A 17,624-nucleotide genomic window follows, 5' to 3' on the forward strand; every position below is an offset into this window, starting at 1 on the left:
GTACCATCCAAAGGTCCTTTTTTTTTTTTTTCTTTCTTTTTTATTACGTACATAGGATAGTTAACATGCGTAAAAAGAATTTCTATTGGTGATGCTACAATTAGATTTATTTACAGGTGAATAAATGCAAAGTACTTATCTTTTCTGCTTCTGAAAATTATAAAATTGTGGGATGGCAATTAAATTTTGCATAGTGGAGTATTACTTAATTTTTTTATAGAAAAAAATAAAAAGAGTTTTAATATGGACTTGTTCTTTATTGAAGGACTATTAGATTACAAGTTTTGTGGGTTGGCTAACTTGGCCAAATTCGTTGAGTTACAAAAGCTTATACTTTCGTTGACTTTAACTAACATTGAAACATTTTCTGTTGTGAGTTCCTTTTATTTTAGTCTAAGGCTCTAACCTAAGAAGAGAAAAATCATGGGAAGGCCAAAATGAATTTTGTTTCACAATTGATGTGTTGGAAAGTTCAAGGGGAAGCTAGAAGGACCTTATACTCCACCCAAGTTAGTGGATGCAATTTTTACAGAAATTGTAGGAATTCCTGCCAAGTGTGTCATCACGAGGACATTTCTTTTCGTAGTCAACCGAAGGGCTAGAAAGCTCAAGAAAATCTTTGCCCAGATAGGACCGTTAGCCGAAAAAAGCACTGGAGCTAATGCCACCTGTAAGGACTGGACTGGCAGATATAATTGGCGGCTCTTTTCTTTTTCTTTTTCTTTTTAAAATAAGTTTGCATAGTGAGAACTGGGGAGGAAGAGTCAGAACAAAGAAGGAAGGGCTGGACTGTTAAAAGGTCAATGTAATTGGTATTTGTGACATTCCAGCTTCAGTTTTGACATTTTGATTATTAGATTGTTTTTATAAATTTTTAATTCGTCAATGGTAGCATCATTCATACATTGGGATGACATTACTACCAAAAGAAAAAAGGCTCGCGGTCATAAATATCTAGTCTAATAATTTAGTATACATGTAGAACTTGTTTATTAGTACTGATTATTATTATACTCCATATATTTTTCTTACCGTCAGAAATAAATATGGAGTATAATAATTACTAGTATACTTCCATATTTCTAGAATGCACATTTCGTCACTGCTGCTCTAAGTTGACTTTCTTTTGGGCTCTTGTTTAGAAGTGGGAAAGGGGATCGGGGTTCAAAGTGGAGAAAAATAAAAAGTTTTTTCTTCTAATTCACTAATTAAGCAGAGAAAACATGAAAATTGTTATAAAACTAAGCTAAAAGAGTAACAATATTAATGGATGAAAACCATAGAAATAGAATGACAAAAGAGGAGAGATTTTTACTATTCTTCCAAAATGTGTTACAAGTGTATTTCATATGAAAATTTATGCCTCTATTTATAGTGATACATATGTATTTAATATATGAAATGGTGGAAGAAAATGGGAGGGCCATTAACATGGTGGAAGAAAAAGGAAGAACCATTAACATGGTGGAAGGAGCATTATATTTGTGAAATGGACATCCATAATTTCATAACACTCCCCCTTGGATGTCCATAGATGATGTGCATCGTTAAAAACCTTATTGGGAAAAACCCTGTGGGAAAAAGCCTCAATGAAGGAGAAAGAGTACACATATCTAGTAATACGCTTTGAGAGTTGCCTCATTAAAAACCTTACCAAGAAAACCCAATGGGACAAAACTTGGTTAAGGAAAAAAGAGTACAACGCGTATTTCACTCCCCCTGACGAATACTAAGATTCGGATGTCGAGTCTTCGCATTCCAATCTTGAATATCATCTTCTCAAGAGTTGAAGTTGGCAAAGATTTGGTGAACAAATGCAGATTGTCACTTGAACGGATTTGTTGCACATCAATATCACCATTCTTCTGGAGATCATGTGTGAAAAATAACTTTGGTGAAATGCGCTTCGTTCTATCTCCTTTTATAAATCCTCCCTTTAATTGAGCTATGCATGCAGCATTATCTTCATATAATATCGTGGGTATTTTTGTATCACACTTCAAGCCACATCTTTCTCTCGATGAAATGTATCACCGATCTCAACCACACACATTCTCTACTTGCTTCATGAATAGCTATTATCTCAAAGATGATTCGAAGAAGTAGCAACAATGGATCGCTCCGTGGATCACGGTGATATAGCAAGTACCTCCGCATGTAAACAAGATAGTCCGTTTGAGATCGAGCTTTATGTGGATCGATAAATAACTCCGCATCCGCATAACCAACAAGATCCGTACTACCTTTGTTAGTATAAAATGACCCATATCGCTAGTTCCCTTCGTATATCGCAATATATGCTTAACTCCGTTCCAATGTCTTCGTGTAGGAGAAGAGTTATATCTTGCAAAGCAAATTAACAGAGAGAATGCTATGTCGTGTCTTGTAGCGTTAGCAAGATACATAAGTGCACTAATTGCACTAAGATATGGTACTTCAGGACCAAGAAGCTCTTCATTTTCTTCTTGAGGTTGGAACGGATCTTTACTCACTTCAAGTGAGTGAACAATCATTGGAGTACTTAAAGGATGCGCATTGTCCATGTAAAACCGTTTTAAAACTTTCTCTATATAGGCAGATTGATGGATAAAGATCCCTTTTGTGAAATGTTCAATTTGCAGACCAAGACAGTAGTTTTGTCTTTCCGAGATCTTTCATCTCAAATTCTTCCTTCAAATATTCAATCGCCTTTTGGAGCTCTTCCGGAGTTCCAATGAGATTTATGTCATCAACATAACCAAGAAGTATAATGAACCCTGATTTTGTTTTCTTAATAAAAACACATGGACAAATGGCATCATTTGTATATCCTTCATTTATCAAGTACTCACATAAGCGATTATACCATATGCACCCTGATTGTTTTAAACCATATAATGATCTTTGTAATCTGATTGAATACATTTCCCGAGACTTTAAACCAAATGCTTCAGGCATTTTATATCCTTCAGGAATTTTCATCTAAATTTCATCAAGTAAGCCACATAGGTGACAAAGATCCATCAGTATAAATAATGTGACATTTTCTAATGTTTGACTGTCGGTCCAATAAACATTACGTTTACCAAGATGCATCATTTTACTTGGTAATTATTTCTACGTCAACATGCTTTAAGAGACGTAGTACTCAGATCCTCACAATCTTATACAATATTGCGCGCCATATTGTATCAAAGATATCGTCGACAAGATATCATTTTGTATCGGTTCGCAATTCGACATAACTTACTGAGATCTCATCACTTCATTATTTTCGTGTACCGAACCTCTCATAAGGTTTATGAAGTGTTATGTCGTAGCTCTTCAAGAGCACTTTGCCTCCTTATTATGATCATTTGCTCCTTCCTTTTTCAAGGATTATTATATTTGGAACCGATTGGTCTACCATGCTCCATGCATGTTATAGACTCGTCCTTCAGGGACATTAGAAGCATTTTACAGATGAAATATGAAATAGTTGGGTCAGCAAATGCTTCCAGCATTTGAGTTGAATTATCTGAGGATCATATTGATGATAACACAACATATTTCTTAGTTGCTTATTGTCTCCCCCTTATTTTAGTGACATGTGTCCCCATTTTCTTTGGGAAAATCCATCTGTGTGCATCATGGTATATCCATTAATCATGTACCGCACATCAAATGCTAAAAGATGTAAATATCTAGTTCCTGACCCTGAACCAAATATGAGGGGAGAATTTATCAAAATTTATTGATCTGAAGCATACAAGTCTTCCGTTGTATGCAATATATCATATCTCGGACCAACATCCGAAACTCGTTCTCATAAGCAATGGTTTAGTCAGATTATGGAGGCATCTAGTGCCAAACCAACTTAGATATAAACCAAAGCATTATCAAGATGATTGTCTTGATTACATATTCGAAAATTGTGCTTCCAACTCAATCATTTTGAGCGAGCAACTTCGTAAATGTCAAACCGCTAAATTGACAATAAACATACATGTGACCGTCTCATAGATGCATCTATTTAAGACATCACATTACGGTGAAGGGCCCACATTCACCTTTTATATTTTTCGAATTTTGGGGATTCAAATTCCCAACATTAGCCGGTGTAATCAACTTATCATGAGAACAAGCAACACAAACAAATTCTTGAAGAATCTTCTAGTTCTTCAATATGTTTTTAATACTCAATTAGCACATCGATTTAAATCGGGACGATCAAAATGGTCTTGTCAATCGATAAAATTATCCGTACTCGTAAACTTCAAGTTTACTATGACGAGTGCTATTTCTTTTAATAAACTTCGGTTTACTATTGCATGAAATTATATATCAATAAACTTCTAGTTTATCGTGGTATGTGATCTCATCATGCTCGGGTAAAATTTCACATGTGTATTTCTTACCCGTAGTAACTTGAAGATATTTAATATTCCGATCATTTGTAGTCTCAATATGATAACCATTTTTATTGTTAGTAAACTTCAAGGTCTACTACGGTTGTTCCGATCGTACCAATTACGATCTACAATGAATGGTATTATCATATATAACATCTTCAAGAGACTTCAATTTATTTATCATGATCGTATATTATTTGGACACCGCTAGTGTCATGATACTTGCAAATAAATAATTAGCTCTTCTCGGAGCCTTTGATCATTAATTTCTATTACCAAATATTTCTTAAATACTTTTGGTACCATGAAAGTAAATTTCGACACTATCGGGTGTCACGAAATAAATATTGAATTCTAAACTTCAATATTTTAAACATCTCCTTCAGGGAGATTCATCATTAACATCTGATCATTTTGTATCAAAGAGGCAACCATATAGTTATTAATTCCTTCAGGGGAAAATACATTAATTGTTATTTCCTTCGAGGAAATCAATAACAACTAACCAATAATGTATTAATGTGGTTATAGCAGAACCATTCTACTCTGCTCCCTTTTCCTTAGAATGATATTTTGATAAAATTATTTAAGATGTTTCTGCGTACGACAGGTACGTGTTGCTATGTCTTAATTTCATACCACCAAAATAACATGTATATTCCTTGTATTTTATCTCTCCAGGAGACAGGTTGTGGTATTAGTTCATTCACTTCGGGGAATGAAACCTGATTATTTAAATGTGCTTGAAATACGACATTTATCAATAACTCGTTATTTTCCTCAAGCACAAGAAGATATTGCTTCAGAATATTTCTCAAATATTTTACCGATTCTTTCTGCTTCATGAGTAAAGTTTAAAGTTTTACCACTTCGGGAGTAAAGTTTAAATGTTTACTACTTCGAGAGTAAATTTTAAGGTCTTACTACTTCAGGAGTAGATCTCGGAGTTATTTACTACTTCAAGAGTAAATTTCAGAATTCTACTACTTGGGGAGTAGAGCTCGGAGGTTACAACTTTCGGAGTAGAGTTCAAAGTTTTGCTACTTCGGGAGCAGATTTATGAGTTTACTACTTCGGGAGTAAAGCATATAATATTCGAAATATTTCTTCTAAATTATTCTACCTCTTCTGGAGTTGAGTCGTGATTTCTTCACAACCAAGAGCACGTCCATATTTATAAGCTTTACTACATACTGTCACATTCACTTGTGGAATAGATCCGTATTTGTAACATTTATTAGAAGTTTCATTCTTCAAAGAATGAAATATATCTCGAACGTGGCTTAATCATATCAAATAATGATAGCTAGAACCTCCTTTAAGATTACCACTTGAAGAATAAATCGAGGCATACATATAATATGTAGAGATTTTTTTTTTTTTTTTTTTTTAACATATCTTCATTGTAGCCACAACAAGTCTATGAAAATATTACCACTTTTGGTGGTTTACATAAATGAATTCGGTCATAATCGACTTGAAAAATATTGTCACTTCGGTGATCACATATTTCTTGCAAAATTTCTTTGGATATTAAGCGGGTCTATATTATCCACTTTATAATCTTGTTATGATATTGCTACTTCAGAGCAAATTGAAATATACATATAATGTAGAGAATTACACATCTCCAATTACGAATTTGAGGTATCAAGCGCCATTAGAAGCAATGACAAAAGACATAAGAACACTAACCTTTTATGTCAAACTCTTAATGATGGCAATTCCATTTGTTCTATTGTTTTAGACTTTCACTTACTCATCTTTTCCAAGTAATTAGTAACGATCAAATATATGTAAGTGCAAAATGTTGAGAATTCTCTAATCCTTTTCTTAGTTTCAACCAATCATGGAATCACGTTATTTTGTTAATATAGAAAGTAACTAGTATGCTAAAGGAATACCACTCCTTTCTAGCCACTATATAAACGGTAGAATTTTATATAAATATAACAAATTGGTACTACTTACCTTAGGAAGATCATGGCTCTAGCTTTGCTGGAACAGTTCCAAACAATCTTATAAAGCCACCATATCATCAACATTAGCTCAGTTGGTTAGAGCATCGTGCTGATAACGTGTTATGAAACTAAGCTAAAAGAGTAACAATATTAATGGATGAAAACCATAGAAATAGAATGACAAAAGAGGAGAGATTTTTACTATTCTTCCAAAATGTGTTACAAGTGTATTTCATATGAAAATTTATGCCTCTATTTATAGTGATACATATGTATTTAATATATGAAATGGTGGAAGAAAATGGGAGGGCCATTAACATGGTGGAAGAAAAAGGAAGAACCATTAACATGGTGGAAGGAGCATTATATTTGTGAAATGGACATCCATAATTTCATAACAAAAATAATTAAATTCGAACTAATGACGCAATTGACTATTGATAAATGGATTACTTTCTAAGAGACCTCTTCCTTTTTTACTTCGTGTTTGGTTCCATCAGCTAATGTTTGTACTGAGTTTATGCTTAATGAAATAAGAATATTTTTTGGCGTATAGGCAAAGAAAAGGAGCTGATATTTTAATACCTCGGGCAAACCGACGTCTTTTCCTCAAAAGGCATGATCCCCTATGATGGAACTTGAGTTTGTCCATAAAATTTTCTAGTATTTTTATTCTTAATTTCGTATTTATCAATAAAAGAAATTTGAAACGATTAGACCATGAATATATAATGGTGAGAGTATGCTATAAATCATTTTGAGTCATGAATTAACTTTGCTCCAAAATTCCAATCTCTTGTACAATTGCGCATTCAAAGTTTTAATTGATATTTTTCTGGAGAACACTACTTCAATAAATTTCTCTAGGTATATGTCACATATATACCTTTTCAAATTCTTGCATACATATAGTGCTGTGTTTGTGTGTGCACAACTGCACATCTATATATATGTACTTATATCTGTATGCAATAATATTGTATTGTATTGAAGATGATGGCATTACCTAGAACTTAGGGGAGTAATCTGTAATTACTAGAACTTAGACAGTTAGTGAAATTAGATAATTAATGAGTTAGTTAGTCGGTTAAGTTGATTAGTTTAGTTATATAAATATCTCATGTACAGCTCATTTTTCAATCAAGGAAATCAGTTCTTCAATTCTCCAATTTCTTCTTTTTCTTCTTCTTCATTTCTCTCAACTTGCTTGAGCTTCATTCTCCATTAATGGAGTAAATTCATCATGGTATCAGAGTAGTACAGTCATTAGACTGATTATCCGATCCAATTTCAAAGCTCAGAAGCAAATTGAGAGATTGCAACAATGGCGGTGGACAATACACTACTAGAAAACCTAAATCACAATCATCCGTTATATCTCAGTTCAATTGACAATTCTGGAGCAGTTTTAATTGCACCTCAACTAACCGGTGCAGAAAATTACTCAATTTGGAGTCGAATGATGAAGCTTGCTATTCTAGGTCGTAATAAGCTAGGGTTCATCAATGGAACTTGCAAAAAGGAGGATTATGGTCCAAATTTGACAGATTTGTGGGAGAGATGCAATGCAATCGTACTCTCATGGCTAATGAACTGCGTTTCAAGGGAATTGTATGGTGGAATTATGTACTCGACTGATGCAGTTGGGGTTTGGGAAGATCTCAAAGAGAGATTTGACAAAGTAGATAATTCTCGAACATATCAGCTGCATAAGTAGATAGCAACGATTCATTAAGGTACTGGTACAGTTTCTGCATATTTCTCAAATTGAGAGCACTTTGGGTAGAATTTGATAGTATAATACCATTTCCTGGTTGTGGTTGTCCTAAAACTTAAGATTATGTGAAGTTTATGAATGGTCTGAAGCTGTTTCAATTCCTAATGGGACTAAATGACACTTTTGAACAAGCTAGAGCACAAATCCTTATGATGACTCCTCTTCCTACCATCAACAAAGCTTATTCTATGTTCATTGAGAGGGAGAGTCAGAGAAATATGGTGAACAACAAGTCTATGAATGAAATTAGTGACCTCACTGCAATGTTAGCCCTGAGAAATGCAAATACACAAAAACAAAAGAAGAACTATAACTACAATCCAAACTATGATCCAAATGCACAGTGTGATCACTGCAAGTTGAAAGGACACACGATGGCAGTTTGTTATAGATTTGTAGGATATCCACTTGATTACAAATTCAAGAAGAAAGGATCCTATCAAAACAATAACCAAAACAACTATCAAAGCAATCAAAACAGCTATTACAGAGGTAACTTACACACTACTAACAATGCTGTTACTGCACTTGGTGAATCAAGTCAAGCTGAATACAGTGTAAATAGTCACCAAAGGGGTCTTGAACAAGCTGTGAATAACTTTGGATTTGGTATGGGATACAACAAGGAGAAATATGCTCAGATAGTGAATCTGCTGAATCATGAAACTAGTCAGCCTAGTCAAAAAGCAAGTGAGACTAGTCAAGATGATGCCTCAATCTCTGCCAATGCTGTAGGTATTACCACCTCACTCATGGTTAATCACAAATAAGATAAGGATATGTGGATTGTGGACTCTGGAGCCACAAATCATATGACCTCAAAAGCTAACCTAATCACTAATCTACAGAAGGTAGATGATGATCATAAGAAAGTTCATTTACCTAATGGGGATATAACTGACATCTCTCATATAGGATCTGTTATAGCCCGTATTTTGTACGTTTGGAAATTCTAAGGTCACCGTGGAAAGTTAAGGGCGAGACCATTTTTCAAAATTTATTTTAATGGACGAGTTGTTATAAATATTATTTATGAACATTGGTATTATGAAAATATTGAGAAAGGCTAAGGGCAAGAAGAGAAATTCGTAAAATGGGCCGTGGAAATAATGCGGAAGGTTAGGGACAAAATGGTAATATTGAGGAAAGTCGAGGGTAAAACGGGAATTTCACATGAGTGTCATGAAAGTTCCAAGAAGGGCATATGGGTCATGTGACAAAAAAGGGGGAAAAAGAAAAAGATGGAAATGATGACAAATAAGTCATCTTTTGATAAAAGAATTTCAAGAAAAGAAGAAGAAAAGAAAAGAAAAGAAAAATCAAGAAAAAAGAAGAAAATTCTAGAAAGGGAGAAGGAGGATATGTGACCATACTTGGGGGACTTAAGTGTAGATACACAAAAGTGGTGGAGGATGTATATATAAATGAAGTCATCTTTTAATTCAACAAATTTGGGAGGAAGAGAAATAAAAAGAAGGAGAGCAAGAACATAGGCCATTTCGGCCAAGACATAGGAAAACTAGACCTTTGAAATCTTGTTCCAAAAATTATTTTCTTCACGTATTCCTACCAATTCAAGGGTCCTTTACAACGTGGTATAGTTGTTTCGGAAGAAAGGGCATTCGTTTCATCGTTTTCACATCTTTGCCAAGTGAAGAATTTGAAGGAAAAAGGTAAGATTTCATCTTCTTTTGTATGTTATGGATGCTTGGTATATATGGTGATATGGAGAAATGGATAGAATTCATAAGAATATGGAAGTTTGCATGGTGATTGTGTATATAAATAGGTGGTGTGTGCGTGGATGTTGTGTAGAATGGATGAATTAAATATATGTGGTATGTTAGTTGTTGTTGGAATGTATAGAAATGAATGAAATCCATGAAAAACATGGAAGTTGTGTAAGGCCGTATGAATGTAGTATATGACCGTGTGTATATATGTTGTATTGTGATGGGATGATGAGCAAATTTTATGTAGAGTATTAATTGTTGTTGTAATATACGAGAAATGGATGAAAATGCATGAACATGCATGTGCCAATGTGATGGCCGAATATGGTAGTGTATGTGGAAGTGGTGAATTAATTTTATTTAGTATATCTTGGTTGTTGTGTTATGGATTTTATGATGAATAATGAGAACTTAATGGTTAGGGATGAAGTGGAGTGTGAATTGAATTGAATTGAATCGAATCGAATATTGAAATGTTTCTAGAAATATTGTTGGTATTGTTGATAGTTTGGCCGGGTTAAATTCCGGGTTGTTGTTGTTTGAAATTGGCCAAGTTGAACTTGGTGGGATGGAGTATGTACGGGGGAAGTCTTTGCCAAAATTTTGGTAGCCAAGTACTACTCTAAGATTCCAACTCTAAGTACCCTAATGAAAGTTTTGGGTAAACATGACCAATTTGCAGATTTTGACGGGATTGCGACGTGACTTTGGAATAGCAAAAGGAGCGGAAAGAGGTATGTGAGGCTTTACCCTTCTTTCTATGGCATGTCTTAGACGTACTAAGTGGATACGGGCCTCGGGGACTATTCCTTTTCTCGAAACCCAAGATTGAAATTCGCTACTATTCATTCAGTAAAATTGAGCTAGAAAAGGTGCGAAATGTTGGAAAACTTCTTAGACCTCTAGAACTTGCATAAATGAGACCCGATTACCTTAAAACTCTCATTAGTAACGTCATGAAGCATATTACACGTAAATTGTGTGCGCCGCCTCATTTGACCCGAGGTGGGCCCATTGTCCCCGGATTTTCCTTATTGTTTCATTTGGCTTGTTTTGGAGTGGAATCCTAAGGAAACTTCTGATCCTTGTCCCGATTATCAAACGATAGGTACAACGCTATCCTAATATAAATATGTCTATGATGACCGTGACAATGACAACGATGGAGTCGACAATAAGAACATGCCTACGATAGATGTGTTGACGATATGTTTCGTTATAAAAATGAAAATATGGAAATGTTAAACTATTTCTGGATATCCCAAGTCTATTATAGGTAATGACTATTCTAAGGATTCTAAATACATGGAATATTGCCCTACTACCCCGGTTGATGCGTGTACTCGACATTTGTATATGGATATGATAACCGAATCAGAGCGCTATATAGACGCTGGTAAATACACATGATATAAGTATATGTATATGATAGCGAGTAATCGAGCGCTATAGACGCTGGTAAGTATATATATATGATATAAGTGTGTGCATGTGACAAAAAGAATCAGAGCGCTATAGACGCTGAGATATGTATGTGATATGAATATATATATGATGAAAGAGCCAGGGCGCTATAGACGCCGATATATTTACGGGGAAAATGGAGACAAGGGCAGAGCGTTATATACGCATATCCACCTGATCAGTTGGAGTATGGCACATGATATCGTCCCGGACGCGGGATGCCCGGACGCGGGGTGTGCATATTATGGTTAAATGGATCGGCTGCCGACGCCTCGGCAATATGATATATTCTAATTTTTTTATGTACATATATATATATGAGTAAGGAAAGCTAAGAAAGCACAGCAGCTGCCCAAGGGCATTTATATGTACAGGTTACTCTTTTATCCTACGATACGGGTTATGTTTCCATACAGTTATTACTCATGTACAGGTTACCGTTCTACACGTGACATGTTCCATATGTACGGATACGGCTTCCCATGACATGCTCTGCCTCTTACTATGTTGTTCGTTCATGCCTTGCATACTCGTACATTGCTCGTACCGACCCTCTCTTCGGGGGTGCGTTTCATGCCGCGCAGTGAACTCGGTATTTGCCGGCCTAGCATAGAAGATGTCCAGCGGGGTTGGTAGGCTCCATTTGTCCTGGAGTGCTGCCGAGTCAGAGTACATGTGCGATGATGACGTGTTCAGAATTAGAGACTTTGCAGACAGAGTCGTGAGTTTCGGGAGTCGGTTGTATTATAACACTAGTTTGTACGATTACATATTTTATGTGATTTGAAGGCAATAAAAGAATGTTTTGGTAGTCTTATTATATGTACTTGATTTAGAGGTTCAAAAAAAAATTTTAGCACGTAGTAAGAGTCGGTGGGTTCGCTCGGCTCCGGTTACGGGGTCGGGTGCCCATCACACCCTAGGGAGATCGGGGTGTGACAGGATCATGTCATATATTTGATAACTTTACACTGCATAATCTGCTTTTCATTCCTAAATTCAAGTTTAATCTATTGTCAGTTTCACAGATCACAAAAAACTTACACTGTTTTGTCTCATTTTCCCTGATTTCTTTGTATTGCAGGACTTCTACAATGGGCAAGTGAAGGGGATTGGTAGAAAGTCTGGTGTACTCTACCTTCTACCTGTTCAAGCTCTCAGTAGAGGCATTCCATCCTCCTCCATTAACTCTTGTGCTACTCAGAACTCCAGTACTATACATCATGTTCCTCAGTCTAACATCTTTATTCTTTGATATCTGTCTTTGGCATAGAAGACTTGGTCACACCTCTTCCAAAGTTCTTACTCATATTTTCTCTTTACCTTTCAATTCTTGTACTCAAGAAGTTCACAAATGTACTGTGTGTCCACTAGCTAAGCAAACTAGATTGCCATTTCCTACTAGCAATTCTAGAACTGCAAATGTGTTTCATATCCTTCATTGTGATGTATGGTCCTTACAAAGTGTCTACCTATGATGGTAACAGGTTCTTTGTCACTATTGTTGATGATTGCTCTAGAATGATATAGATTTTCTTAATAAAGTTCAAAAGTGATGTTCTTGTCATTTTACAGAATTTCCTAACTATGGTGAAAAACCAGTTTGCTACTTCTGTTAAGATCATTAGTAATGGAACAAAGTTTGTTAATCATGAATGTCAAAATCTTTTTAGTTCTCTTGGCATTATTCATCAGGGAACTTGTATACATACTCCCCAGCAAAATGGAATAGCTGAGAGAAAGCATAGACACCTTCTAGAAGTAGCAAGGGCAATCAGATTTCAAGGTCATATTCCTTTAAAATACTAGGGTCATTGTGTTCTGGCAGCAGCCTATCTTATCAATAGATTACCTATATCAGTGCTTGGTGGTAAATCCCCCTTTGAATCATTTCACAAGGTCAAACCCTCTCTGGATCACTTGAGAGTTCTAGGCTGCTTTTGCTTTGTTGTTACTTTACCCAACACTGACAAGTTCCAACCTAGAAGTATTCCATCTGTTCACATGGGGTACAGTCCTACCACCAAGGGCTATATTCTCTATGATCTAAAAGACAAGCACTTTTTTATCAGTAGGGATGTTCAATTTAGAAAAGATATCTCCTCTTTAGCACTAACTCCACTGAAGATTTAAGAATGTTCCTATTCTTGATAAGCCTGTTCTGGATCCTGATCCCACTAGTTTTCCTACAGAACCACATCTTCCTCCTCCACCTGTTGCTCCCACTGTTTCTACTCAAAATGTCCCTGTCTCTTCTTCTCCTTCTCCACCAGCACCTACTACTAGACTGTCCACCAGAGGTAGAAAACCACAAATATGGCAAAAGGACTACATTACTGCTTATTCTTCCTCTAATTCTACTGCTGCACCACCTCACTCGATTGCCAACTACATGTAGCTATGATCATCTATCCCCTTCATATCAGGCTTATATTACTACTTCCTCCACTGAGATTGAACCAAGTACCTTTGAGGAAGCTAGTCTTGATCCCAGGTGGGTTCAAGCTATGCAGACTGAAATTTCAGCCTTGGAAGAGAATAATACCTGGTCAGTTGTGCCTCTACCATCTAATAAGTCAGTTATTGGTTGCAAGTAGGTGTTTAAAATCAAGTATAAAGCTGATGGCACTATAGAAAGGTTCAAAGCTGAATTGGTAGCCAAAGGTTTTAATCAGAGAGAGGGTCTTGATTACCAGGAAACTTTCTCTCCTGTTGTAAAAATGGTCACAGTTAGATCAGTACTTGCTATTGCCCATCAAATAGATGTGTACAATGCTTTTCTTCAAGGTGATCTACATGATGAAGTTTATATGACTCTTCAACCACCTACTGGATTTGATGTGCAGGGGGAGAAACCTGTATGTAAGCTCATCAAATCCCTTTATGGGTTGAAACAAGCACCTAGGGAATGGAATATGAAGCTTAATGAAGCATTGCTTAATCTTGGGTTTATTAAAAGTCATTTAGATTACTCCTTATTTACCAAGAAGATTGATTCATCTATTATCATCCTTCTTGTATATGTGGATGACTTGCTCATTACAGGTAGTAATATTGATCTTATTACTCAGACAAAAGAAATGTTACAGAAAACTTTCAAAATCAAGGACCTAGGTGAACTTAAATACTTTCTAGGCATTGAGTTTGCTAGATCAGAGAAAGGCATACTTATGCACCAAATGAAGTACACTCTAGAGATCATTTCTGAAGCTGGTTTAGGTGCTGAAGACCAGCCTCTACACCTATGGATCCCAATACCACTCACTACAATAGAGTATGATGAGATGATAACTGCTAACAAAGAAGATGATGAGAAGAAAGGTATCTCAAGTGAAGATAAACTGATACAAGATGTAGGGGTTTATAGAAGAATGGTGGGAAAATTGCTCTGCCTAACAGTTACCAAGCCAGATATCTCATTTGCAACTCAAACTCTAAGTCAGTTCCTTCATCAACCTAAACAGTCTCATCTAGATGCTGCAATGAGAGTAGTAAGATATAGCGAGGACGGCGAGGCTTGGGAATTCTGTTGTCTAGCAAACCATCAAAGAAAATGACAGTTTTGTGTGATGCTGATTGGGCTGCTTGCCTAAACACAAGGAGGTCTGTTTCTGGATTTCTTATCAAGTATGGAGATTCACTCATATCTTGGAAGTCAAAGAAGCAAGGAGTTGTCTCAAGGAGCTCAGCAGAAGCTGATTATAGAAGCATGGCAAACTCAGTTGCAGAAGTAGTTTGGTTACAGGAACTATTCAAGGAATTGGAAGTTGAAGTTGAGACTCCTATCTCAGTGCACAGTGATAGCAAATCAGCTATGCAAATAGCTGCAAATCCTGTGTTCCATGAAAGGACAAAGCACATAGAACTTGACTGTCACTTCATCAGGGAGAAGATACAAAAGGGGCTGATTGAAACAAGATCCATAAACACTAAGGAGCTGGCAGCAGACCTACTTACAAAGGGGTTGGCAAGACCACAACATGAATATCTGTTGTCCAAGCTGGGAGTGCTAAATATCTTTGCACATCACAGCTTGAGGGGCAGTATTAAAGATGATGGCATTACTTAGAACTTAGGGGACTAATCTGTAATTACTAGAACTTAGACAGTTAGTGAAATTAGAAAATTAATGAGTTAGTTAGTCGGTTAAGTTGATTAGTTTAGTTGTATAAATATCTCATGTACAGCTTGAGGGGCAGTATTAAAGATGATGGCATTACTTAGAACTTAGGGGACTAATCTGTAATTACTAGAACTTAGACAGTTAGTGAAATTAGAAAATTAATGAGTTAGTTAGTCGGTTAAGTTGATTAGTTTAGTTGTATAAATATCTCATGTACAACTCATTTTTCAATCAAGGAAATCAGTTCTTCAATTCTCCAATTTCTTCTTCTTCTTCATTTCTCTCAACTTGCTCGAGCTTCATTCTTCATTAATGGAGTAAATTCATCATATTGTTCCCGCCCATGCCACTTACTCATGGTCCAGATACACAAATAAATAGCCTGAAAATACAGATGTTGATTGTTTTGCTCATAAAGAAGTATGGTGTGTACCATGAACTGTTGTGGTGGTCGGATGCTAATTAAGTACTTCTCTATTCTTAATTAGAAATTTTAGGTTGGAGTAGCTAAATAATAGCTTAACCCCTAGGATGAGATTTTTCCTGGTGAATTTTAATTAATCGGATCCTAAAATGGACGGAGTTTGAAAAATAATAAAAGAAGTATGGTGTACTTCTATTTTATTTCAACTAATGCACATGATACCGCGCTGCTCCAAGTTGACTTTCTTTAGCTCTTTATCTTGTTTCCATGCTTTGCATAGTAGTAGGACGAAAGAGGGCGGTGGATCAAAGTTAAGAAAATGAAAAGATTCTTTTTAATTAACAATTTAAGAAGGAAAAACGGATATTATCTCACGTTTCATTTATGTAATCAAATTCATCACCCTTCTATAAATGTTCTCTTCATCAGGCAAAAACCAGCAACCTCCGGCTTTGTGGATTATCAGCATTAATTAATTTCCAGTTAATACTTTCAACAAGTTGAACCCGGAGTCCAAATTATAAGGGTGCACTGACATTTAGCCGAATCTCCCGAAAAGAGAATTAGGAGAAGATAAAGAGAAAAAACAAGACAAGGATCTTAATCCATAACAACAATTTAATTTGCATGATTATTACATGGACAGCTTGATCACAAGAATATATCATCATGGTCATATATATCACCTCCAAATTTTAAGGAACTTTAAAATCACATGATGATGCGAATTATTATTTATCAAAAGTTAGCGATGATCTTCCGTACCAGAAAATAAAAAATCAAGCTTTCCCATCATTACCGAAAATCGTTAATTAATTTACAGCCGTGTTGGAGTTGGAGGAGTCGTCTGCAACACATCACCAAAACCTCCCTCTCTAACATACTGAATGTACCTCGAGAATTCAGGCCTAGCAGTTGCTTTCTTCTTCTTCTTTGTCTCAAAAAGACTGAATATTGGATGAATTTTGCTCGCTTTTTTCGCTTCCTTATTAATCTGAGGACTGATCGGAAAATTCTGCTCCGATGACGTCACCTTCCTGGATGGACTAAACATTTTAGCTACTGAAACACTTCTGTTTCTCATCAACTTTGGCTCTACTAGTGGTGCTGATGGTGCCTCCTCTTTAATCAATTCATCATATCCTCTATAGTCTCTTCGTGTGCTCAGTGCTCTAAACATGGTTAAATTATTTTAACGTACAAAAAGAAATTAAACAAACAAGAAAAAGCAGCTCCTAGATCTCTTGATTTAGGCTTAAAATGATGGAAGAAAAATGACTAGAGAGATTGAAGATGAAGAAAGGAAGAACCAGTACTAGAGAATTCCTAGTGTAAAACTAACAAAGGATGCATTAAATAGTTTAGTGGGTGGCAAGGGGAGTTATTTAATTCCTATTAGTTGAGGTATTCTGACGCAAATATGGTCTGTGGCCTTATTTTTCAAAAATTGCGTACGCCATATGGTTTGTGAGGGTTGAAATTTGGTTCGCTTGGCGAAGTTAACGTTTAACTGGCAGTTTTCCTTGTTTGACTTTTCTAGTGCTAAAACCAACTTAATTTAATGGAAGTGGGACCATATGAGAAACACAAAACCATAGAGCTAGCTTGTGGTGTGCTTTTTTATTTCTCGCTTCCGATACTCACGTTATGTCCCGACAAATCTAGATATGCACCTGTGTAAATTCATTTAAACGAGAAGCACTTCCTAACGGGATTTTTCATACATAAGCTTGAACTGAGACCAAAGACCTCTAATTAAAAATAAAGAAATC

Source organism: Lycium ferocissimum, chromosome 2 (genome assembly GCF_029784015.1).
Source record: "Lycium ferocissimum isolate CSIRO_LF1 chromosome 2, AGI_CSIRO_Lferr_CH_V1, whole genome shotgun sequence".
Classification (NCBI taxonomy): domain Eukaryota; kingdom Viridiplantae; phylum Streptophyta; class Magnoliopsida; order Solanales; family Solanaceae; genus Lycium; species Lycium ferocissimum.